This window comes from Lasioglossum baleicum, chromosome 7 (assembly GCF_051020765.1).
Source record: "Lasioglossum baleicum chromosome 7, iyLasBale1, whole genome shotgun sequence".
In the NCBI taxonomy this organism is placed as follows: domain Eukaryota; kingdom Metazoa; phylum Arthropoda; class Insecta; order Hymenoptera; family Halictidae; genus Lasioglossum; species Lasioglossum baleicum.
In genome coordinates this window covers 14,031,583-14,056,378 of record NC_134935.1, presented here as the reverse complement: position 1 = coordinate 14,056,378, position 24,796 = coordinate 14,031,583, and the positions used below count along the sequence as shown (strand labels likewise).

The window sequence follows — 24,796 nt, the reverse complement described above, 5'->3', positions numbered from 1 at the left end:
CCATGACGGCTCGGGAAGATATAGACACGTGGGACAATTCCTGTCGACTATCCAACGGGTGGTTCGCAAATAAATGCAGACATTCTCTCAAAATTTTCTTTCATCTCAAAAAATCACTTAACACTTATTGGAGCTCTCCCGTTTCGTCTCGTTTCTGTATCTAGCAATGTTTAATTCTGTTCTATCATATAAGACAGTTGAATAAAAAATTGAAATGTCCTTCATAAAATCACATTAAAAATTTATTGAAAATGTTACATCCGTTATCACAATATTTAACAGATACTCAACGCGAACAACTTGTCGAGATTCAAGCATGCGAGTCTTCACGGGAGAATTACTTATTTATTTATATAATTAATCCCTGCAATTACGCGCTAATTACGTTTCCATCGACCCTTAATTTGTCTTATCTGGCAACCTAATTGCACATTCGTCGAACAACGCGCCGTAGCAGTTCTGACCAGACGAGATTACAACAAAAAAGGATTATATACATATATATGTGTACATATATATTTTTAGCACAGAATGAAGAAGTCCTTCCTCCCCCTCGTCCAAGGATAATTATTGCTCAGCTTGGCTCTTTATCGTACGTGATTTTCACGCTGGGGTAGACATTCAAATTGCACCGGGGGCTTTACCCAAGCAACGAGCGAGACAGGGCTCTGTTCGTGGCGAGGTAATAACACCGACGGCGGTGTCTGTAGTGGGGCACGATACACCTGAGGAAAAAGATTCACCTGAGGGAGACAACGGACCGAGGAAAACTTCGTTACGTCAGCGACAAAGGAATTATAGCTTGCTGCATTCACCTTTGTGTCTGTCCACGGACTCGTAAGCATTCCTCCGTTCCATCCTAGCAATCTAACATTTAATATGAAATTTTAAATCAAATTTAAATAAAGAAATAGTTCGAATCACGACAAGCTACCTATTGATTTTCGAAAAAAATGTATTATTATTCTTCTTTTTTCAAACACGAAGAGAATCGTACGACAAATGATCACTCTTCACTAAAAAATCATTTATGCGACCAAACAGTAAATGCCCGAAACCCGACACTTCACGCCACACAACCCACTCGCGTCTTCTGCTGATAAATATGGAAAAATGGAGGACAGAGGAGCCACAAGTTCCTCAGCAAGGGTGACACCTGTGTCAGGCCGAAAAATGTTGAAACCAGAACCTGCGTAGTCAGCGTAGTCCCATTGAAGCTCGTCGGGTTTCAGGGTAGCGAGGCTCAGTGAATCACGCCCCGTTTGCTCGTTAATGGCGCCGAGGAAAGTCCTGCGGAAGTTAGCAAACCAGGATCGCGACGGAGATCGTCGACAGCAGGGGGCCTGGGTGACGAAGGTGTCGTTGGCTTCATGGTTGCTTCCGCGAAACGAGATATCCTAGACGATTCCGCGAGTCCCGCGGGAAGCTGACGACACACGTTGAATTTACGCACGCGCGCCGGGAATTCTCGCTTGCCAGGACACCTCTTCGGGATGGGAGAGATGAAGAGAGAGAGAGAGAGAAAGAGAGAGGTCTCTCCATAGGCTGACTTGTTACTTGGAGTTGGCTTACGGGACGGAAAGTTCATTACTCGGAGCCGCGGCGCACCGTTTTCCGCTCTGAATTTATGGACCCTTAAACCACGCTAGCCTAAAATGGCGATTGCCGGTTTTTCTCCGACTTCGGTTCTATCCTGGCGGACGCTGATCGGGCCTCCATATCTTTAATGGCCCAGGGGTCGAGGGTGACTCGGCTATTGGCCCCAACGCCGATTCATGCGAGTTATTAACTTTTGCTTCGACTTGATTTAGCCTCTCGGTTAACCGTCCGCGGGATTAGGTTTTGACTGGACGGTGTAATCGAGTTAGGCCTTGATGAGCGTAGAGTTATGGCCCCGCTCGAGGACCTTTGCCGCTTATCGAGTCACCGAGCTCGATCGATTAAGTGGACTACAGTTTATGCGCCTTATTAGCCTGCCAGTTGATTTAGCTCTCTGTTAGGAGACCTCTAGGGATTGGGTTTTCACCGAGGTAATACTTAAGCTTCGATGTAAGTTATGGCGCGGAGGAGAGTTTAGTCGCCATTCAAGCGGAATCGAGTGCTAGCTTGACTCATTGTGGAAGAGTCGCGGAATTAAGTGATTTATCAAGGTGTGCTGCGTGATCTAGGTCTTAGTTAGGGACCTGAGAAATTAGGCTCTCGGTGAAATGAGACGTTGAGTTAGGACTTGATTGAGTCAAGACGAAGTTCCATTTGGATTGGTATCGTGGTCTCCGAATTAAGTGACTTAGGGAGGTGCTTGATCTAAGTTGACCCGAGAAATTAGAAAGAGAAAATAAACACAAATTTTATTTAAGTTTTTCACGTTGAAGTACAAACAATTCTTGTTATTCTTGTCCCAAACAATCGGCAATATACCACCACGAAAACGGGCTTGTCCGATTTTTCAAAGGTCGCCAATTTTCCTAAGTTTGGGTTTGCTTAGCGACTTGTTCAGTACTGCTCGCCGTCGGTCCAGGATCTATGGTAGATCGCGAACCGTGGCGTAACAAGACACGATGACGAGCGATCGGCAAGAAGCCGGAGCTGACCAGCACGCGTCATACGTTACGTCCGGCGGAACACTTTCATGTCCCCTAGAAACTGAAGTCGCAAGTAGTAAGAGTGCTCCACATAAGGCAAGACGACGTAACGTATACTGTTACAGCAGCCTTAGTCCACTGCATGAAGCGCATAGTGCACATTTCTATCCGCGAACTAATATTGACTGCCGGGTTGACTGGTCGGGACGGGCGGACTTGAACTGGGTCAAAACAACCTTGATTCAGAAAATTACATTCTTCACACACACACACACACAACGAATGCTCCAACAGCTCAACCTTCTCAGGAATTTTTCAAACGTGTCTCACTTCTCGTTTGACGTCAGTTCACTTTACTTGAAAAATATATTTGTCACTGTCAATTTTCGTGTATTTTATCAGCTCGGTTTCATTGTCCATTGTGGTCGTATTCAAAAATTTTTTCCTGTAAAATTTTATGAGGTGACGGGAACAATTTCTGCATTTTAAAAAATTTCCAATATTATACCACTATGACAGCACAACATGACGTTTGCTTCTTTATTAAGGAATAGGGTTCGAAATTATTACAGCATCAATTTCTGGAATTTTCTAATGGCACTTTTACGGATCTATGTAAAATTACATACAGGAATAACGTCATGAATAATGTAACAAATGCGTGTAACAACTTTTAAGAAAAATTTTACTTCGTCACGGAAGAGTGTTTACATTTATTTTGTCCTGTGTAATGTTCTCTCGTGGAGATTGTTAGTTATGTTGTCCGGCAAGCGTAAGGGCGTTCTATATTAGGCCACGAATTCCTCCGAGTCCCCAGGAAGTTATCTATTCCATTCACTGTCGAGGATAAAGTCTGTTACGTGTATCTACAATCGCCGGTTCCTTTGTCTCAACGCGCAGCAATTACGAGATCGTATCTTAATTTCCTCGTATTCAGCGTTTCGTCGCGTGAGTTCGTCGATCTGCAAATAAATAAGCTAAATGTAAGGTAGGCGCTGTTGCCCCGGGAAAATGATGTGTCTTGTTACGAGCTGAGACGGAGATTGATAGCGTTTCTTCGTCAAATGATCCATTATCCGTAGACGAATCTATTATAATTTGCCTCCGGTTCGAATTTAACTTAATATCGATATCTGCTTCAGATATAATTTATATTAATCGCTCGAGTTACGAGTCTCGGTTGCAAACAACTCCGACGGAAACGCGTTCGAATCAATCTCAATTTGAAATCGTTCATAAATTATGGTACTGAAAGCCTAATCTCAGGGGTCTCTAATCCGCGGCTTGATCAACAAAACTTGATGACTCGTAGAAATCGGGGACCAGTTCTCACGCGCAACCGGTCAGAGTTGCACTCGATTCTGCACTTAATGCTAGGGTATCACAAAAAAAGAATTCATAACCTATTTAAAATGTTTAAGAAAGTCCTAGAGACCGAACTTTGTTGAAAATGTACAATCCCATTCAGAGGAGCAGCAATGATTCCAAGCAAGGCCTTGAAAGGATCAAACTCAAGGAGCTAAAACAGAAGCGATGCTGAACGATAGTGATTCCAATTCCTACAACCTATCGCCATGTAATTTCTATTCGACGAAAGCAATCGGACATCCGCTGGGGATCGTCCGATCAGTATTCGACGCTCGTGTGCACATGGTCGGCAACGAGAAAAAAAAAAATGGCGCGTGCGCCGCGTGAAATCGTTGCAGTCGTAAGAAACGGATGTTAATTCGACGATTTACCATTTAACCATCGTCGGCGTTCACTGGCGTAACGCCGCTCGCTGCCTCCCTGATTTCACGCCGAGTAATTTAATTAATCAGAAAGATAGCGCTTCACCTCGTTCCGGGAATCTAGCTCCGGGAGGGCAGCAATTAGTTCAATTTCTTTTTCCTTCTCCGTCCTTCTCTTTCTCTTTCTCCGCCTCCCTTTTCTTCTTCTTCGGCGTCTTCGTTGTCCTAGCTCCTTCTCTTCCTCTTCCTCTTCTTCTTCGTCGCCGTCGCCGTCTTCTTCTTCTTCTTCTGTTGCTTGCTCCCCTTCTTTTTCCTTTACGAGCGAGCTCGTGGCGCCGTCGGCGTGAAGATCGCCGCAGATAAACCGGCGGACGATTCTTGGGGGCCAAGGGCAACGAGGAGGATCGGCCGCCGGATTAACGGATAATGTTCATCGAATTAATTCGCGGAGCGAATCGGCCGGGGGATCGGTGACTTCCGGTCGACGCGTCTGCCCCTTACACGCTTCCTCCTCTTACGGGATCGTGGAAGCGGTCTTTGGGGTTCAACAGGCCATTTCAGGGATTTTACACGGGCTACGAATTTTTCAAGGTTTGTGGATTCGCTCTTCGGAGTTTGTGGGATAAGTTCAGGGATTTTACACAGGCTACTATTTTTTAAGGCTCTTAGAATAGATATTCAGGGTCTAGGAAACGATTTCGGCAACTTTATATGGGTTACCGACGTTTTCAGACCCCATAGAATCGGGTTTTACGGTTCAAGAGACCTCTTCAGGAATTTTGAATGGAACACGATTTTTGTAGGAACGAGATTTCGTTTAAGTTGAATGTCGAGGAATCAGTCTTCAGGGTGGAACAGACGATTTCAGGAATTTCGCACAGAGTAAAATAAATACTTCAGTACACAACCATCTGATCCAATGTTGTGTTCGTTACAATACATTGTTCATATAAATACATACATAAATACGTTTCACCCGAAAGAATCTAAAAAATCGTAAAATTGATTAGTTTAATGAAATTCTTCTGATGTATTTTTCTTTATTTAAAAATTGACCATTTTGCTTTTACGATTCGAGTAAATGGTTGGCAATTTTTGAAATTTAAGTATTTAACGCTCGTAGGCTTTTCTATTAGCAGGCTTTAATTGCCGGCGCGGTTGAGTAAGGTGATTTTGGTGTTTACGATGGTTCTTATGCTAATGCACATTCTCTTTTTATCTTTTCATATCCTCGGTCCTTCGAGGGCTCAGTAATGGCTTCCCCGATACGTCCACCGCCACTATGTAAACGCGGCTTATTACCTGCACGCACGATTACGCTCTGCACCATGCGCGTCCACGCGCGTGCGCCACGCTGCACAGCATCGCCGGTATCGCTCGTAATTACATCCCCTATTTACTTTACCTAATGAGCGTTTGATTGGCTCTGTTAATTATTGTTAGCCGGCGGACTCATTAACCGCGCGACTAACGGAACGTCCCTCGGCGCACGGTCGTCTGCGGAGTCGGCGTCTCGTCGCCAAAATTAAAAACACTCGTTCGAAATTAATTGCGTCATAATAACGGGTCCCAATTTTTTCATTTTACGATCATTAATTGTACAAATTGAATTACGATTAGATTATTCAATTCAACAATGAGTTTACCTCTTTGAACACATGCATTGTAATATATTAAAATGAATTAATGTATTATTTATTATTTTTATGAATTATTAATATGTTAATTTAGTGCAAACATATTGAAATTTGATTATAGTACCCAACAAATTATTTTGACTTTTCTGATTCACTGAATAATGGTGCGAATCAAAGAAGTATTATGACAAAGAAATTTTGAACTTTAAGAATTTTTTGTGCTTCAACCGTAGAAGATATGCAAATTTTTGACCCTCCCTAATACAATATATATTTTTATGAACATGTAAGTGGATCAATTTTATGAGAACAATTATCGGCAGCAATTTTCCAATTGTTTTTTTGGAAATGGCGATTTAAGACAAAATCAAACTACATCATAAATGTGCTTGATTTTGGACAGTTGTCTACATGTTAGGCTACTGTGGCGAGTCGCAGCTTCGCAAGGAGGATAGCTCTTGTCGAGGATAGTAACGGTAGCCCAAGGATGAAGTTTTTAGTATGCGCGATCTGTAGTCCCGGCAGGAAACAGAATCCCTTCCATTAGAGGCCGCCGGTTCTTGCCGGCTGGTCAGCATTGTTACGCCATAGGGCCAGGTAGGGAGAGTATCCCTCTTATCGTTCAGAATACCTTCTGCCGCGACCACAGGGAGAAGGTGGTACCCTTCGGCACCTTAAAAGGTCCTCGACGAACCTCCGAGTCCTGTCGATATTCTACGTGCACACGTGGCTGATCGCGTTGCTTTTTCTTCTCCTTCTTCTTCTTCATCCTCTTCCTTTTTTATCCCTCATCCTCCTCCCTACTTCACGAAGAGAGCAACTCCTTTCTTTCGATTCTTCTTCTGCACTTTCGGTGGGGGTAACTAGTGAACATGAATCTGAACAAATATCATCCATAGAATATTAATTATTAATTTGCATCGCCAGATTAACCTGAAGCAGCCCTGAAGCAGCGAGCAAATTATTTAATTATTTCAAAATCTAATAGAATATCAGGCCATACTTTCCAAGTATTTCTGATTTTGATACATGAACCCATTCTTCAAGGGAAACATTCTTAACCCTGATCGTTTGCTTGGTTCCAGTACCTTCCAATTGATGCAGACAATTTTTATTTGGTTGCAGTTGGTGCAGAAAATTTTTATTTGATTGCAGTTCATGTAGAAAATTTTAATTTGAATCCACTACCTTGCAATAGATGCAGACAATTTTTATTTGGTTGCAGTCGATGCAGAAAATTTTTATTTGATTGCAGTTCATAGTAGAAAATTTTTATTTGATGCCACTACCTTGCAATAGATGCAGACAATTTTTATTTACTTCCCAGACATTGCAATTGTTGAAGATAATTTTTATTTGGTTCCAGTAGCTTGCAATTAATGCAGTGAATTTTTATTTCGCATAAAATCCGCAGTCTATACATATACGATGCTGTGGCAAGTGCCTGAATGAAGTGCACGGAACACTTTCGACCCCGAGGGGTTAAGTTAAAGGGTTAACAAGCCGCGCACCGCGAAGTGCGTCGCCAAATATGGTAGAGTCGACGCACGAAACTTCCTCCGCCTCTTCGGTGTTTTTCAGTCTCCCGTTTCTCGGCCTTGTTGTTCGCTTCCTGCTTCGGGCAGAATGCGCGGTTAGGTTCGCGTTGCGAATCCGCCGCGCTTAAGCGGGGACCCGAGCGTTTAACCCCGCTAATTGCGCACCGAAACGCAGCGCCGACGAATCCGGCAAACCGAGTTGCTATCAGCGAGCGATATCGCGCGCGGATTACCAACTCGGCTCGACTCCGCTTAGCTTGGGGCATGTTGCGCGCGATTTTTCGCCAGTTGGCCATTCGCGGACGAAAAAGAGAAGCATCGGTTGCCTAATGCGTGCAACTGCGAGCCTGGAGATCGCTGAGGCTAACCATTTATTGCGAATCCCGTATCGGGTGCGAATTTGCAAAAAGTTTGCTAAATTGCTCATTTAATTATTCCTGTATCGACTATAATTATTCTTTCACCTGTATGGATTTTCACCAGTGTGATGGAATTTTTTATTTTCGCCTTTTGATGGCGCCACATAATTTAATGAATTTATTTTGACACAATCTATATTTTTGTACGGACGTATGCAATAAATTCTTGTCAGTTTTGTATATTGATATATTTATATTCACTTATTTATATTTATATAATATATCTATATATTGTATTATATTATAATTTTCAATAACACTATACATAGGTGCATTATCCAAATTGGTGGAAGAATCGTGTTGAATAAAAACAGCTGACTAAAATTTGTAGATGAAGTTTCACGAATTGTATAAAATAAAGTCTGCAAGCAAAACAATCTGCAAGTAGTATGAAACTGTTACATAAAATCTACAAACAAAATGTTTCGCACATTCTAGAAAGATGCTAAATGAAATCCAACGAGTGAAATATTCATATTACGAATCATCTAAAAGGGATGAATGAACTGCATAGATAAGTGATTAATGAATATCGTAAAGGGGTAAATGAAAAGTGTAGGAGATGCCGAAGAGACGGGATGGATACCCGTAGGAGGAAAACGAAAGGAGTCGCGTAATTCAAACGGGATTCCTCGGGGTTTCGCGTGGCTGCATGGCCCGGCCGCGAAAAGTGCATCTGCGTATGCGGCGAGCGTGCAGTCGTGGGTGCAGGACGCGGCTGCGCTCCGGCTGCTGCTTGCTGCTCATTGACATTTAACTTTCGAAATTGAACAGAGAGCGGCGCGACGCGGCCTCTCAGACCGCGGCAAAATACCACCGGGCAGATAGAGCTAACATTTAAATGCCATTGCTGCCCCGCAAGACGCATGGCTGCACCGAGATGCACCTGAAAGGGCTCCCCCGACACGCTTATGTCTCCCGGTTCCTCTTCTCTCTTACAAGAACGGCTTGGCTACGTCGTAAACTCAGAAGTTATACTTCTTGCCGCCAGCTCTTCTGATTGGCAAATGAAAAGTTTTCAATTCTGCACCTCGAAAAAGTTTGCACATGTTTGATTGTACAATCAAACTTTCCTTCTTCTCCTTGAAGAAGAGGGGATGGAGATTTTCTTGTCTCGATCGCACAAGTTCATTTAAGACGAACAATATTATTTCGGGATGATTTCAAAGTGTCGAGGAGAAAATTTCAAGTTCGCACGAGTTTGCAACCGCTTTGTTGCACGATGTTTGTCTTCCGGTGTACCTCAGCCTCAATTCACGATGGAACATCCAAATATTCTGTTTCACATAGTCTCCAATGAATTGAAAGCGTCCACGCGACAAACTTTAGACACTTTAGACCCAACATGTATACCAGTTTGTGCAAGTTCGATTACAGAGACATTTCCTAGACCCAATCTCCTTAATCGAGCGAACCCTCCATTTCCTTCAAAAGTTGAAACGTCGTGTCTGAGAGCTTCCTATTAAATCGAAAGCTATATTTATGGGACAGCAGATTATTGGAGAAGTTCGTAAGAGCAGTTCATAAAAGTTTGTGCACATCTGATTGCTCCGCATCTTCTCCCCTGAACGATTCTCCAATATCGCAGAACATCCGAGAGGAAATGTATCTCTACAATTTTTCAGTACACGTACCTCTCGGAAATATAGGGTGGTCCATATTACTTGCACACCTTGAATATTTCCGTTACTTCTACTGTGAAAAAATGATTTCTACAGAAGTTGCATGCTATAGAGTATAGAGGTAGAAATATTGTAAACTTTTTCGTGTGCGCGGAGGCGTGTCTGAGATTTCATGATCACCTTGACTTCTTTAGATGGAAAACGTAGCTTTTGGTAATATCTCGTTAACTATTAGATCTAGGGCATATGTAGTCAACAGATTTGTAATCAGAATTGATGCTCTATTCACGGTCTTTCCATGTAAAGAAGTCAAGGTGACCTTGAAATCTCCGAAACACCTTCGCGCACATAAAAAGTGTTCACAATATTTCTCCCTCTAAATCAGGCAACTTTTCAAGGTGTGAACCATTTTTCAGTGCGTGGACCACTGTGTATAGAGCTAGCATCAATTTCCTTGATCGATTTTCTTTACTAAAACGTTTGGGAACTGTCTCGGCGATCGCCTAATGGATTGCGAGAGTGCATCGTCGACGAAACTTCGAGCGCACCGCGCCGTTTGATGTCAAACTGATCCTGCGAGTTCGACTGGCCGCGTACGGTCGATTCGCGGCCGAGGCGGAATTGATAAATTATGTTTTGCCAAGTTTTTGTCGAGCGGACAGGGTGCATTTACCGGGCGGAACGTTCAAGTTGGAGTTTCCGGGTGGTTCTGGCGAACTTGCGAGAAAACTGGGCACCGTGTTCCACCGAGGTAAAGGAAGGGCAGGTTCGCCAGAAGAAAGAGGAAGATTGATGCGGCTGTAATATTGTTTTCGCACGGGCAGAAAGCCGCTCTCCCGGCGCATCGCGTGACCGTGCAGATCCTTCCCCGACCAGGAAGAAGCGCCGAACCAAGTAGCCGGAATGGGATCTTCATCCCGCGAACATGTTGCAAATCGTTTTCAGATTACGGAAATCGCTGCTTTCCATTTCGGACTATGCAAATCCGACATTCCCAGCGTTATTATCGTCGGTACCCGTGGCCCCCGATTCGCCGTTTAATGAAGCGAAATTACAAGGAGCGCTTCCTCGAAAACAAACCGTCCACGTTCGAACATTGTTTCCCTCGTCACCGGGGATGCATAATTTCCATCAAATCGTCCCGTCATGCAAAATCTGCTACATTGTTCCCCGCAATCAGGGTTCAACGAGGTTCAGATCATCTATAGGATCCTCGAGGATGAACCCGAACGGTTCTGGGATCGTTCAAACGGTGCTGAAGCGAGGCAAGTCCTCTTTTGAAGTCTATTTTAGACAGACTAATTTTTAATGCTCTTGTACGTCAGGTTTTAATCAACTGAACGAATATTTTGTAAAAAATTTTCAACTGGTAGTCATCTGTTGTGGGAGGACGCGCCAAAACAGACTTTGATCTTTTAAGTGGAACCGTATATTTGTTATGCACCAATCGATGCGGTCTTTTGTTCTCTATGGACAGGTATCAATCAATGCATGTCGAAAAATAATTAGTTTATTAGATATCTTAATTTAAATATTGCTAGTTGTCAGTAGTGTCGTCAGATAAAGGGAGGGGGAACGAATTGAGGAGAAAAGAGTTAGAAGAGGGGAAAGGCAGAGTGGGGACACAAATATTAACCTGACGACTCTCCGTGTACACCATGTAATATCTCTGGAAATCATTTTTTCGTACATTATTTAGAAGTTGTTCGAGTTAGAATTTCACTATTTTTCCAGATTCGGTGTAACTGCGATAAGAGTTGAAAGAGGTTGACTATCTATCGAGGATGAACCTGAAGAGTACCGGGATCGTTCCAACGGTGCTGAAGCCAGGGGACGAGGTGTAGAGGGCAAGCGAGAAGGCGACTCGACGATCCCAAGCCCTTAATCCGTCGACACGTAATGGGACATAATGCGAAATTAGCCGGTCACTATGTACAGTTACGCATTACGCTAACAAGACTTACTTCCGATTATAGCCAAGACCCCCATTGTTCGAGGGAGCCAGGCACCGTGCTCTTTAGTGGTCCCAGCCTGGTTCTATCTATCTCTCTTCTTTCTCTCTCCTCTCTCTCTTGCTTTCTCTCTTTCTCGTCGGCTACTCCTGTACGGTGCCCATTTATCTATCTATTCAGTCGGCCTGTATAATGCGCGATAGATTCCGTGTAATCCGGCAGGCACAATGCCTTCAAAAGCCGCTTCCTATCGTTGGGGATCTGACACCGAGATCTTTTCTGATTTACACTCTGAAGCGAGTCCCTTCTACGATTTGCTCTATGGATTGAGAAACTGGAGTCTGCTGGTGAAACATTTTATTCCATTGTCTGTCAAAATTTCCGGTGTTGACTTTTTTCACTCTAAATTTCGAGGGACGACTTCAACTGTGTAGACTAGACCAGTGATCTCTTCTGAACTTCTGAAAAGAAGGTTTTCCAAGTCTCAGATTTGCCAGATGAAAACATTACCCTCTCCCTGCCAGTACCGGGTTAGTCACGTGACATTGTGACGCATGCATGAAGGGGAAGGTGGAGTGGGGAGACGAGTCTTACTCTTCTACTGTTTTCCAGGACCTATTATCCTCACTTCCGTTCCGAAATATTTGTACAAACCACCATTTGAAGCTCAGGTGACGTAGTCAACGCCTCTTTCCGGGTCAGACCTAAGTCCAAGCCTAGCCCAGTTACTCTGCTCGCGTGATTGGCGTATAATAAGCTAATATTTACATTGTTTCACGCCCGGAGGTTCGCCGTATACCCGTTCCTATCGATTTCTTTCTCGAGCAAGAGAGACCGACGATGAGGAAGCGTGGCGTGTTTGAATCGAACGTTTGTATTTTCAGGCGGAACGCGAGACGTCTTGTTGACGTCAATCTTGTCGGCCGGATTGAAACTTATGGGAGAACCACGAACAGATCTAATATAATAGACGCCGGCGATCGTGGTGGGACCGGCGCGGCGCGGCGCGAGCGCACGCGACTATAATATAATCGTGATTGAACGTATACAGTTGTCAATCACTGTTCCCGATATCGTGGGTTCGGCGTTCATGCGAATTTAAAACTTCCGCCGTTCCGAGCCGGTAGAGGTCTTCCGACTTCGATGAAGATCTATTACCGGGATCGAGGATACAATTCGAATGGTTAGTTTGACGTTTGACGCCTGTGTGCCAGGCATCCTCTTCACCGTTACAATGGGTATAATAATGTCTTCGGAAACCTCTGACCGCTTGCTTTGAGGCGACCTGTATGTCTGTTGTAAACGTTTCGATTCCGGAGAATGTTAATTCGCTCCGCCGGCCTTTGTGAGCGAGGAGAATGTACACGAGAGGTTTCCAGTTTTGAGAATTACATTGTACAGGCTGTTTCAGCTATTGTGGGATTGTGATCTGAAATTAATCGAGACCACCGACTCTATTGACCTCTCAAATTATACCAATTTTCAATGTTTCAAATATCTGACACCTGAGTTGATTTGTGCAGGACGGTTCAAGAATTAAACGTTGCCGTACGTTCGAATCTCTAATTGTTTCTGGTAGCAAAGTTTGTATACAAATGGGCACAGAATCAAATGTACATCTAGTTTAAAATCTCAAGTACAATTGGAGAATCTCTTTACAGGGCGTTCCAAATGATCACAGACTCAATTATACAGGCAATTTGAACTTTGAACTTCCTGTAGAAAAATCTGTGACTGTTCCATCTTACAATCCACACGATCCTTCAGACTTGAAATGGCTCCAACACCAAGATCTCTGTACAGATCGTCCCAGATTCTCAGGATCGCTTCGACTTAGGCTCGGCAGCGATCGTTAACTGTCCGGTAGTCTGGTCGGTGGTAGCCGGTCGATTAGCTGGGACGTGGATTGTCAAAAGCCCGGGCAGGCACGTGATGTACCGTTAAGCAGGCGTTCGCCTATCGAATATTCGACCTACGACCCGACGACGCTCGGCAGCGTGAACGCGGAAATGCAGAAGGTACGCGTCCGCCTCGCTCTCTTGCGCTTAGGCTTGCGAACGCTTGCGTACGTACCAGTCCGTCGGCCCGTCGGAATGACCTTACGCGGAGTCCGTTTGTCTCTTTGCCGGTGGACGAACCGGCGCGGAGAGCCTCGCTTTCGATGGGATAATCGCGGATTCCTCAGATACAGTGATTTACGATCCTGCCTGCTCGTCGATGCAAGACGAATTTCGAGGCGACGAGAAGCTGCCTGCCTCCGCGCCGCGCCGCCTAGCCAGATTCTAATCGCCCGGGTACCTACGTTCCTCATCCTCAACCTCGTCCTCAGCCTCTTTGCCAAAGATTCATCGGTGCTTTCTTCCGTATTTAGAATCGCGAAGATCCCCACTGGGATTAATGTCTCCCAACCGCGACAATAATGCTAAAGGGGTATCATTTATCTGGGTCAAGACATCGATTTTTTTTTTGCATTTCGTAGATCCAATAATATTTCAGAAACAAGAAATTGAAAACATTGAAAATATTTTATTCGTGTTTTCCTTGAAATCATATTTTTTGTCTAATCCATGTCGACCAAAGTTTATCCACTTTGTTACACATTTCTTTAGGCAAATGTTTTCGAAATAATCTTTAAATGTTTTGAATAAATTGTGCTGCAAGAAAAATTTGTATCTTTTGCATTCTGATGACAGGTACAGATCATGAACAAAACTGTAGTTGTTTTATTTATCTGAATAAAATTTGCTTTACTCGTTTGACTTGTGTTCAAAGTACCATTCTTTACTGTTTCCAACCTGAGCAATTAAAAGTCTAGCCCTTTTCTCGGGCCAGTATCGAACCAACACGTTCCAGGTTGGACAACCATAATTCGGAGACTGTCTTCAGTCCTACAGGAAGAGAGCTCGCGCGAGCAAAGCCTCGGAAAGAGGAGCATCAGCTAGGCTGAGTCGTTTCACCGGCGCAACAGAGGGAATTCAAATAAATCGCTAATCGCGAGCATTTATCTTTTCGCGCCGGTGACGTACGGAGTGGCGAGTATGCGGTAAGCCCCGTCTCTCTCCTCTCCTCTACTCTCTTCTGTGCTCTCTGTAGCGATGTACCGGCGCGATCCTCTTCCCGCTTCGGCGAGAGAGCGCGTCTTCATCGGTTTTATACGCGAGCACCTTTGACCACTGTGGCGCCGTCCGCGGCCAACACTACACAAAAACTACTCGGCGAGACAGCGCTGACTCGCACCGCCCGTTCCTGGCAACGCGTTACCGTTATTTTTCGGGTCGATGTCACCGACGACGCAGCGCAGACGTGATTAGGCCTGCGTGACATTTAAAGGGCACACCGGCGTTCGATCAACGACTCGCCACCACTTCCCGTGTCCCTTCGTCAGCACTGTCTACACGAGGATGACATAGTTCTTTCGAACGGTCATTAAATAGTATCAGACAGCGCGTCTGATTTTTGTTCAACTTTACTTCGGTTTTAGAAATTGTTCGTTATCGTTGAATATACGGTTTTCAATATTCTTAACGATCTTATCGGAATTTTCCTATTTTGTTTAACTGCACTTTGAAACTCCAAAGAGTAACAACAGATTGTTTAATATATTAGGATATAATGATTAAGTCTGGTCTTTATCCAACGCCTTTATGCACATAATAATGCAATTAATAATACTTGGATGTGAGAGCTTCAATATGTATGTCAAGAATGCTGTCATGTACATACATGTACACATATGTGTCCTAAAATCATGTTATACTTCCTTGATTCTTCAGGCCAATTATTAAAATAAATATTAGAAACTGAATATACTCAATCTGCTATTACTCTACATGTTAGTACGCAAAAGTATACAATAAATGTTTTACACTCTACATATAGTATTCAGATAAACATGAAAATTAAATATATTTTTCATATAGCGACTCTCTCACACGTTTCGTTGATAAAAAAGTTCTGAAACACAAGAATCCAAAAATTCATTAAAAAATGTCTTTCTTCATTATTCCTGTGAAATTCGCGTGATAAATTTCATAAATATTAAGTTTGAAAGGAGGAGGAACAAATATAAATGTTCCACATGAACCTGCTCCAATCATATTTTCTGTGCAACATATGAATTAAACAAAGAGCTTCACAAAATGGTGAAAACTGGTTGCAAGTTCCAGGAGCGAGTCTGTACCCGTTTCTAAGTAGAACGGGCCTGCGATGGTCAGACCCGGTTCCCCGAAATAATTCCGTATCATCTCGTTCTAAATACCTTGCACCGACCTCCATCCCGTCACCTTCGAACCTATAGCGAGTCAGGGTCAAAAGAATCCTGTGCAAAGGCTGCGCCTATGCGTCCAACCACTCCTTTAAACGAGGCAGCAACGAGCATAGGCCCCATGGCTATCCAGGAGGAAGAAGAAGAAGACGAAGAAGAAGGGAGAGGCAATGAGGGCTCGGTGGGGGAGTCTCGAGAGAGAGGGAGGCAGGAGAAAGAAAAATGAAAAAGTCACCGATGCCATGCGAGCGACGTGACCCCTCGTCGGTGACCCCGGACGAACCGGCCGACGACGACGAGGAAAGGGGGAATGCCAGACCTCAGGCTACGTTCACAGTTCGCCGAAAAAGGCATGGTACACAACCGGCGCGCCGATTGTGTTGACCGGTCAACGTGCCTCCTTTGACAGCCGACTCTCTCTCCCTCTCTCTCTCTCTCTCTCTCTTTCTCTCTCTAGCTATCTTGCCCCTTAGCAACTCTCTTTTCCTGGTCGCGTTAATTTATGGCCGATACAAATGGAAATATCCACCCGTATGACTTCTTCGAGGGGACTCGCGCCGGTTCCCATAGAGCGTAACGACGATATACCTTCTGACTCTCCGACAATTAACCCTGTGGACACTGACTTTTTCCGGCTAAACGCGTGCTGTTAGATAGTGTTTATCTCCTAATGGAATTTAAGGATTTTATAGAGGCTTTTCGTGGAACAGTGGTTGCCTCTTTGTCGAAGTTAGGGTCTGAATGGCAACGTCAAGACAATAGTGAAAATTATATGTAATTTTACAATATTATAACAACGTTTGAGCAATTTTTAGAAGCAACACAATTTGAATTAACACCGACTAACGAAAAATACTGATCTTTATGCAAAATAGGAATTGTATATTTTAATAAGTCACGAACTCAATATTTTTTATTTGATGGAATCAAGATTGACTACTCTATTTTGTGTATGCTTTAATAAGATACAAATTTGATCTTGCCTAGTTGATGGAATGAAGATCGAGTACTTTATTTTGTACATGCTTTAATAAGATACAAACTTGATCATGTCTAGTTTATGGAATCAAGACCGACTACTCTATTTCTGTATATTTTAATAACACAAACTTAAACTTATCTGGTTGATGGAATCAATATGGATGATTTAATTTTCTATTTTAACGAGACACAAATTGCATCTTGTTTTTAATACGGAACCAAAATTCTCTGTTCCTTAATAAGCGGCAATGTGTATCTTGTCTGGATTAATCCGTTCTGTCCGAGTAAAAATGGCAACGATAGTGGATTATCTTATAGCGAAAGCACTTTAGCAGACACAAGTCTATCAACATAGTGAACCGACCAGTACGGTGGCCACCGGAAAGGAAAAAGTCTCAAGAGACGACTGCCTATTTATCCATTCCTAATACGACTCGTTAGTCTCCTTCGACTTTCCTCGCTTCCTGATTACCTTCCTAGCCCGGCGTATCGTGTACCTGCCTGGCCAGACAAATTCCGGTCGTTAAAGCTCAAGTGTCCTGGCGTTTCCGCGCGCGTGTGAACCGCGTGAACCCTGGAGGCCTGTCTCGAAACCCCTTTGCCACTGAATTACTGCCGTAGCGAACGGGAAAGCCTAAAATCTAGAGCCGGACGATTATAAAACAGTCAAAAACGAAGTGACTCACATTTTCTGAGAACCACTTACTTAGTTTTGTTTGGTCGAACTCTGTATAAAATTAATATGAAGGGTAAGAAGTTGCTTTAAACAGACAAATTACATTAATTCAGTATGTGTACATTGATATTTGGATCGTGAGACACAGCTTATAAGAAAACATATAAAAATTTGTCAAAGGTTAAAAAGAGACAGAAAAATTAGAATGAATGATTTTCAAGAGTTAAAAAGAGAAGCTGACGAAGTTACCATAGTCTTGAACTACAGCTTACTAGAAAACATACAAAAATTTTTGGAGGGTTAAAAAGAGCAGCTGACGAATTTACAAAAATAAAAATTTGTCAAGGATTAAAAATAGAAGCTGAAGGATTTGCAAAGAAAAATTTATCAAGGGTTAAAAAGAGAAGCTGAGGAAGTTTGATATTTTTCAGGAGGTTTGCCAGAGACGGGCCACTCGATAGTCTAAAAAACTGCTGGCGAGTGCAAAGGGTTAATCGGTGACCAGGTCCGGTCACGGATTACGAGGAATCCTGGGTATAGACTGTTAGTATCCTCTCCGCCCTCCGTTCGAAACACTTGTCAGTGTTCGCCGCGGTTCAGACAAATATCACCCATTAATGCGTGACTGCAGTTATGCGGGGCCGGTCGAAAGGCCGCGCGTTCCTAAGCGGTGCCGAGTATAATGTTCGAGGGACCGTGGATTGACCCTTTACGGTACCTCGGACGTCAATGGTTTAATTACGGCGAAGTTGTTTCTTCTATCCCGCCGATTTTTGCCGGTCTTGGGACGCGCTGCCAGATGCCTAGAGTGAGAGAGAGAGAGAGAGATGTTCATGGGTACCCACCCTCGAAGGTCAAAGATCCGACTGAGTATCTCAGCGATCGGCTGAGTGGCGTGTAAAATGGCCGACTTCTTGTCAGACGTGCCCAGAATATCGGGAAAAGATGTTTCTAATAGCTGATACACTCCTCAGATAGGGACACGATCTGGGACACACGAAATCATCGTTTTGTTTCAATCCTTCGGCTACCGGAAGCCTGTGAACCTCTTGAACCCAGGATTTGTGTCCTACCTACTGGTACTAACATGGCTAGCTACATATGATTAGATCTTTATGCAAAATGTGGCAGCTAGATGAAAAATTTTTAAATCGTGATCTTCACTTTTTTCTTCGCAACTGTGACAAATATCAGTTTAGAAAACACAGCTGGCGAACTAACTAATTAACACTTCTGAAATCTCAAAAAAATTCAAGCAGTTTGATCCAGATTTTAAAAAGTTATTGTTTTTACACTGACCGTACTTCTGAACCTACCGCTTTGATGAACAACGTTGATCTTTGATGTATGAACAACATTGAACTAAATAGAAATTAATAATTCAAGCTGGATACTAGGAAATTTGAATTTAGATGGACCTTGTATGTAACTCTGGGTCTAGACAGACCCAAGTCACGCCGTCCAAGGGTTAAGAGACTAAATATCCACTTGACGGAGACAAGATTCAACGAGGTAGCCGTAAAGCCGATAAATTGGCAAGTTGCGGAGTGGAAAAATGCCCGGAAGGTTCCCGCGAAATTGTCCTACATCCCATGGTGTTCGTGTGCTCCGTCATCGGGCATCCTCCTGGCGTCTCTGCCAGCTAGAACAGGCACGGCCGCTGGCCTCTACCGACTGGCTGTCAGTGTACCTGCCGGCCAGACAAATTCCGGCCATTAAGCGTTCGAACGTCGTCGTGTGGTGGCTGTGAACCCGGTCTTTCTCTCTCTCTCTGTCTCTCTTTCTCTCTCCTCCTAAGGCCCCCGTGCGCCGTGCTGGAATATAATGCCGGACCGTGGATTGACCCTTGCGGTACTCCCACCATCAGCATCACCTACACGGGGCCCGAGGCCCCAGGCCCCGCACAAACACAACCATATTCGAGAGCATGGAGACGCGCCACGGGGCCTGAACGCTTCGACTCGCGACCGAGCCGAACGTGCCGGGGTCATATTCTCATCGACGATGCACCGACGCCGACGCACGGCACGCAGCAGTTTCTCAAAAAATCAATTTTCAAAATTTCATTCTTCAAAGTCTAATCATAAATGTTTTTCTCCAGTAACTTCTTTCATCGCGAAAAATTTTGCAACTTCAAATCCTCTTTTTTCGGGACCACGTTTCTCGAAATGGTAACTGTGGTACTTTCACTGGGACCACTGCTGTTTCCACTTTTGACTGAGACTTATTGTTGAAATATGTCTTAATGTATTAATCTATTATTCCGCACAAGGAACGATCGATTCAATATCAGTTTATTTCAGTTTGTTTATTTATGAGACCGTTGGTTGTTTTAATGCTTTTAACACATTTTTAGCGATATTTTTAATGATTTTTGCTTTAAGACGTCATTGGGCCCACTGCTGTGTTTATACTTGACCCAGACTCATTTTTAGTGACTCTAGTTTGAAACCGCTACTAGGCCCACTGCAGCCTCTACTCTTGACCGAGAGACTCCCAGTGGAAAAAATTAGTCTCTCCCAGACCTAACCTGAGACCGACTGCTCCCCGTCCGATAGAAATCTGATCGCTCGTTACCTGTTCGCTCCCACCACGCTCGCTCTCTCATCAGAGATATCGTGATCGTTTTTGCGCTGGGTCATTGGGGTTCACCGATGCATTCGAGCTTCTTGTCTGGTCTCGGAGCGTTGGTATGTGGGTTTCGGGAATGAAAATATTGATCTCTGTCGACTAGTCGGTGTCGGGAGTTCAGGAGATCAAACTGGTAGGCTCTAATGGCGTGTTCTTAAGCTGGGGTTCAAGTTCTTGCTGGGTTTTGGAGGATTGGTACTCGAGCCAACTGACGGAGGATGAACAGGAGAGATTGCTAAGTGATTTTAGAAAATATACTGATTTCTAAAGCAGTTGCAGCGGTGGGAATTCGAGGCAGAAACTAACATAGTTGGTGCTAATGGTCTCAAAGACCATTGGCTCAATTGAGCTTCTTGTTGAGGTTTACTGAGTCAGTGCTAGAGCCAACTGATAAGAACATGTTTCTAAGTGAATGTATAAAATGAAAATATTGATTCTAAAGTACTAGTAGCGTCATAAGTTTAAAAGAAGCTTCTGGTATTGAATTTCTTCAACTGAACTTCTGTGTTGAGTTTTAGAGGTTCAATACTAGAACTAACTGATTGAGGGTGATTGGAAGACATCGATGAATGAATTTGAAAAATAATATATTGATTTGCGAGATAATTCTCAGTTGTTCCCGTTACAGACATCAGAATTTCAATCTCCAGAGAAGCCATTGGATTCGAAAGACCGCAGATGGCACCGCGTGTTACACAATTACGATCCCACTGATTCAAACGAGCGCACTTCCCCCGTCCGCCTCGCAGAAGAAAAAAAAAGAGGAAACGTCAATCGATTGAGTGCTTTTCACGATCCATTAACCTTGGAAGTAGCAGACCGTTCTTCTTAACGCGATAATACGTTCACGGTGTCGCGTCCTGAAATGGCCGGATGTTAGCGAAACACAAGCTCCGAGTTTGGAAAGACGATACACAAAATGGCGAGCGCATGGTCGCGATAGTATCAAGCTCTCTTCCGTTGATCGCATCGATCGTTGTGTTCATTCCCGAATAGAATACGGTGTTCCTGTTTCGAGATTCAAGATCGTGAACGTTGAGGGAAAAAAACTGTCACGGGACAGAGAGAAAAAGGTTGACGATCGGCAAAACAAACTTCCGAGTGTTCTTGCGTCATACGGCAAGTCATTGACCGATCGATGGACAGTCGCGGGCAAGCGGAAAAAGTCGGATTAAGAGCGCGTTAATCGACCGTCGATGACTCGATGAAAAATTCGTCACAGATCCTCCACTCACCGACAATGTTGCCGCACCCTTCTGCGCGATCGGTCCTCTCGAGTTCCTGTCGCCACTGAAACCAAGAAAACAATGCATTTAAGTATGATTTACTAATTCAAGAATCAGTGTATATAGTAAATAATTAATTACTGGTACCACATATTTTTTAAATTTAAGTCTTGCATGTTCGTAGATCATTTCATGAATTTTTCTATTGCCGTTTTCGATCTTAGAGAACCATTTCGTTTCGAACCAATTATATGCGAGCAATATAATCGTCATAATTAAAAAAAATTAAAGAATATTCTGCAAGTCAGTGTTCCTCGAAATTTAAGTTACACAGTAAAATTTCTTATTCCTTGACTCAATTGCCAGAGAAGCCTCTCTTTTTTATCATAAATAGTAAATTATTACAATAAGACTGTTATTAAACAGCCTTAATTCATGAATCGATGTTGTCTGGAGCATGATACGAAATTCTCGATCCATTGTAGCTCTCCAGCCATTTTGTAGTGGCACAATGTTCTCAATGGACCGTCCATCAATTAGTACAGCCCATAAACGAACGAAAGAACAATCAAACGAATCCCTTCCTCTGGAGGTTTGTTTCTAGAAGGAACACTGCGAAAGAGAAACAGAGATAGATGGTGACGGGGCGGCGCGGCGTTAACGAGCCATTTACTCGTTACGCCTTAATTTGTCCAACCGTGCATGCTGTCCTAACGACGATCAATCGTCAGAATTAACTTTCTGGTTCATTTGCGGCCTCGGCGGATCGTTAAACCGAACAGAGAGACCGAGAGTCGCGAACCGATCCGGGCCCCGACTCCGATCGATTGTAAAAGTTAAACGTGTGTCTTGTCTCGCGTTGACGGTTAAGGCTATCGTTGATCAAATATTCAATCTTGGTAAATGTTAACGTTTGTTCGTCGAAAGAATCTGCTTGTTAGAACGGACTGTGGCACGTGTGTGTTCACTGTGGCAATCGACGAACCGTTAAACAAGATATATGTGGCTGATATTGAGCTCTCGATAGCTGGAAGATTGAGTTCCAGACAATTGGCAGAGACGATTCACTAAATCTCAATTTTTCGGAGATTATTTTCTATCTACATTCGAAAGAATTTCCACGTACAGGTTTCGTTCGATGTAAGATGATAGCTTGGGACGGTAGTCGTTTTCGCACTTGTTTATTATCAGATCCTCGAAAAATGCCTGATTTTACTTGAAGTTCGAAAAATTTGATTTAATTTAATAATCTAGTTATGGGTCCAATTCGTGCAACAGTGGATCTACGCTGTGCGTTGGATCATTACCCCAACGAATTTCGGATCACTCCCATCCAGAGTAACCAGAGAGTTCCAGCTCTCAAGACCAGTCGAGGAACGTGACACCGCTCGCCGGATTATCCAAGTAGAAAATCTAATGGAACGAGTAAAGTTTGCGTACACGCGTCGCTGATCCTGGCCAGGTACCCTGTAGCTGGATAAAGGCGAGAGGAAAGAGGGGAAACAGAGACAATGCATAGTGCTCGGGGATAGAGCACCGCGCCGCGATTAGGTAACCGAGAACCGTATCGACGTGCTCGGAATCGGCCGCGCGTGGGCGTACGATACACGTGGAACAGGAACGGGTGAGCGCGCACGAGTCGGCTGGACAACGCGTGATTCGTTCCAGATTCCGTGGACCAACCTACATTTCCGAGGAAATCCCTGAATTCGATTACCCCGAAGACTATAGCGATTTCATGGATAATAGAAAACTGTGATCCGTCGATCTTATTCGAGAACTCTACAGGGTGTCTCAACAAAATGTATCACAGAAAAATGTCGATGGTATTGAGTGGGCATATCCTACGACGTTATTAGTTTTTTCAACTTCGTTTTCGCTAAGTAGCATTATGTATTTTGTAATACGTCGATGGGGGCAGACAGTATAAAAAAAAGGGTTAACCTAGTTAATCTTAAATAATTTTTGAATTGGTTTTTACCGTGTGTTAGACTGTGCAAAAATCTACGAAACGGAGTGAGGTGCAGAAAAATGGTCCCCACGCTGGCGAAATTGTACGTGCGAGCGCAGAACGCGTCCGCCTTCAGAGGCGGACACTCTAAGCGCGGCGTGGCACGGCGCGGCGGCCTCAATTTGTCCGCGTGTTTAAACGCGCGTTTCACGCGTTTCTATCTCTCGCGAGCCCTAGCCCAGAGTTTGCGAGCGGGTGACCGTATCTATCGGCGACGATCTCGCGAACTGCGAAACGCGAACTAGTGGGCGGGGAGGGGGTGAGGTGCGGCGGTTACAGGCAGGGGACAGAACACGGGATCCCTCGAGTAGATAAAATGGGGAACGAGACAGGGGGTTCAGCGAGGAGGGGACACGGTAATCGCGTACGAAGGAATTTAATGACCCGCGGCCCGGTCACGGCGACCGAGTCCTTTTCATTCTTTTCAGAGATCCTCGCCACCCTCTCCGGTTTCTGGTGCGTCCAACACGGATTCTACTGACCTTGAGAAGGCAGCTCTGCGAACGCGACGCGTAATTTTTCCGTTCGGCGGATTCTGTTTCCTCCGCCTAGCTGCTCGACGTTCGGATAATCTACAATTTGATCAAATTGGAATCTCTACTTAACCCCTGCGTCTAACATGTAACCCAGACACCCACTTCCAATTTCTTATAAACCTTTTTTGAATACTCTTTTAGATGAATAATTTTTGAAAATTATTTTTTCGAAATTACTGATCTGCAGATGTGATGTATTCATAGCAAAAATTAAATATCGAGTCGTGAAATGATCGATGTTGTTTCAAAGTTGTTTGTACATCTAACTGGTACTTCCTATAATGAATGTTGGGTTCTTCTGAAAATTGAGGAAAGCAGGTAACAGCACGATTAAAATTTGTAAATCACGACTTTATACATAGGGGATGGTTTTCGTCTATTTTCGTTTCTGATCGTTCCTATCGACACAGATCTCCGAAAAGATTCAGTAGCTCCTGTAAGGAAATTATACACGACCGGAATGGTCGTGAGTAAGTAAATAGTGGAATCGCAGATCGATTGCAAAACAGACCGGCTTAACCAGTATCAAGGTACCAGCCCAGTGGCTCAAAGAAAATCGTACAAACCGCCCTCGAGCGATTATAATCTCCGAAGAAATGGAAATCCTGGAAGCCAAGGATTTATAGACTACGATACTCGTATGGTGGGTCTCCAAGTACTAGGATTAAGAGATTGGGGATCAGGAGTTAGTTGTAAGGAGGTCTTGACCCCCGAAGAGGCACAAGGTGGCTGGAACTGATGAGAACTAGTAAGACAAGCTTTCACGATACAGGAATTTCGAGGTGGGGAATATAGTAGTTGCACGAGACTGGTTTCCGAGTGGACATTATACGCTGAGGTCTTCTAACATTGGCACAACGTGGAACCGAACAACCCAATGTTAAGGTACCGCCCGCAACAGTACATTAACCCTTTGTGCCAATGCCTAGGTTCTTTAGTACCTCGCGCAGTTCAACTTTAAAAATTCTCAGTTGTTATGGGCTAACACCAA

General features: G+C 43.9%; 1 protein-coding gene across 1 annotated transcript in view; it reads right to left on the bottom strand.

Annotated features, from left to right (window-relative positions):
• Nucleotides 1-24,796, bottom strand: part of Sano (CABIT domain-containing protein serrano) — a 213,747-nt gene that overhangs the window by 112,259 nt on the left and 76,692 nt on the right. The window contains exon 2 of the mRNA XM_076427888.1: nt 21,268-21,322. The gene's annotated coding sequence lies outside the window, so the exon portion shown is untranslated. The remainder of the gene's footprint in view (nt 1-21,267; nt 21,323-24,796) is intronic.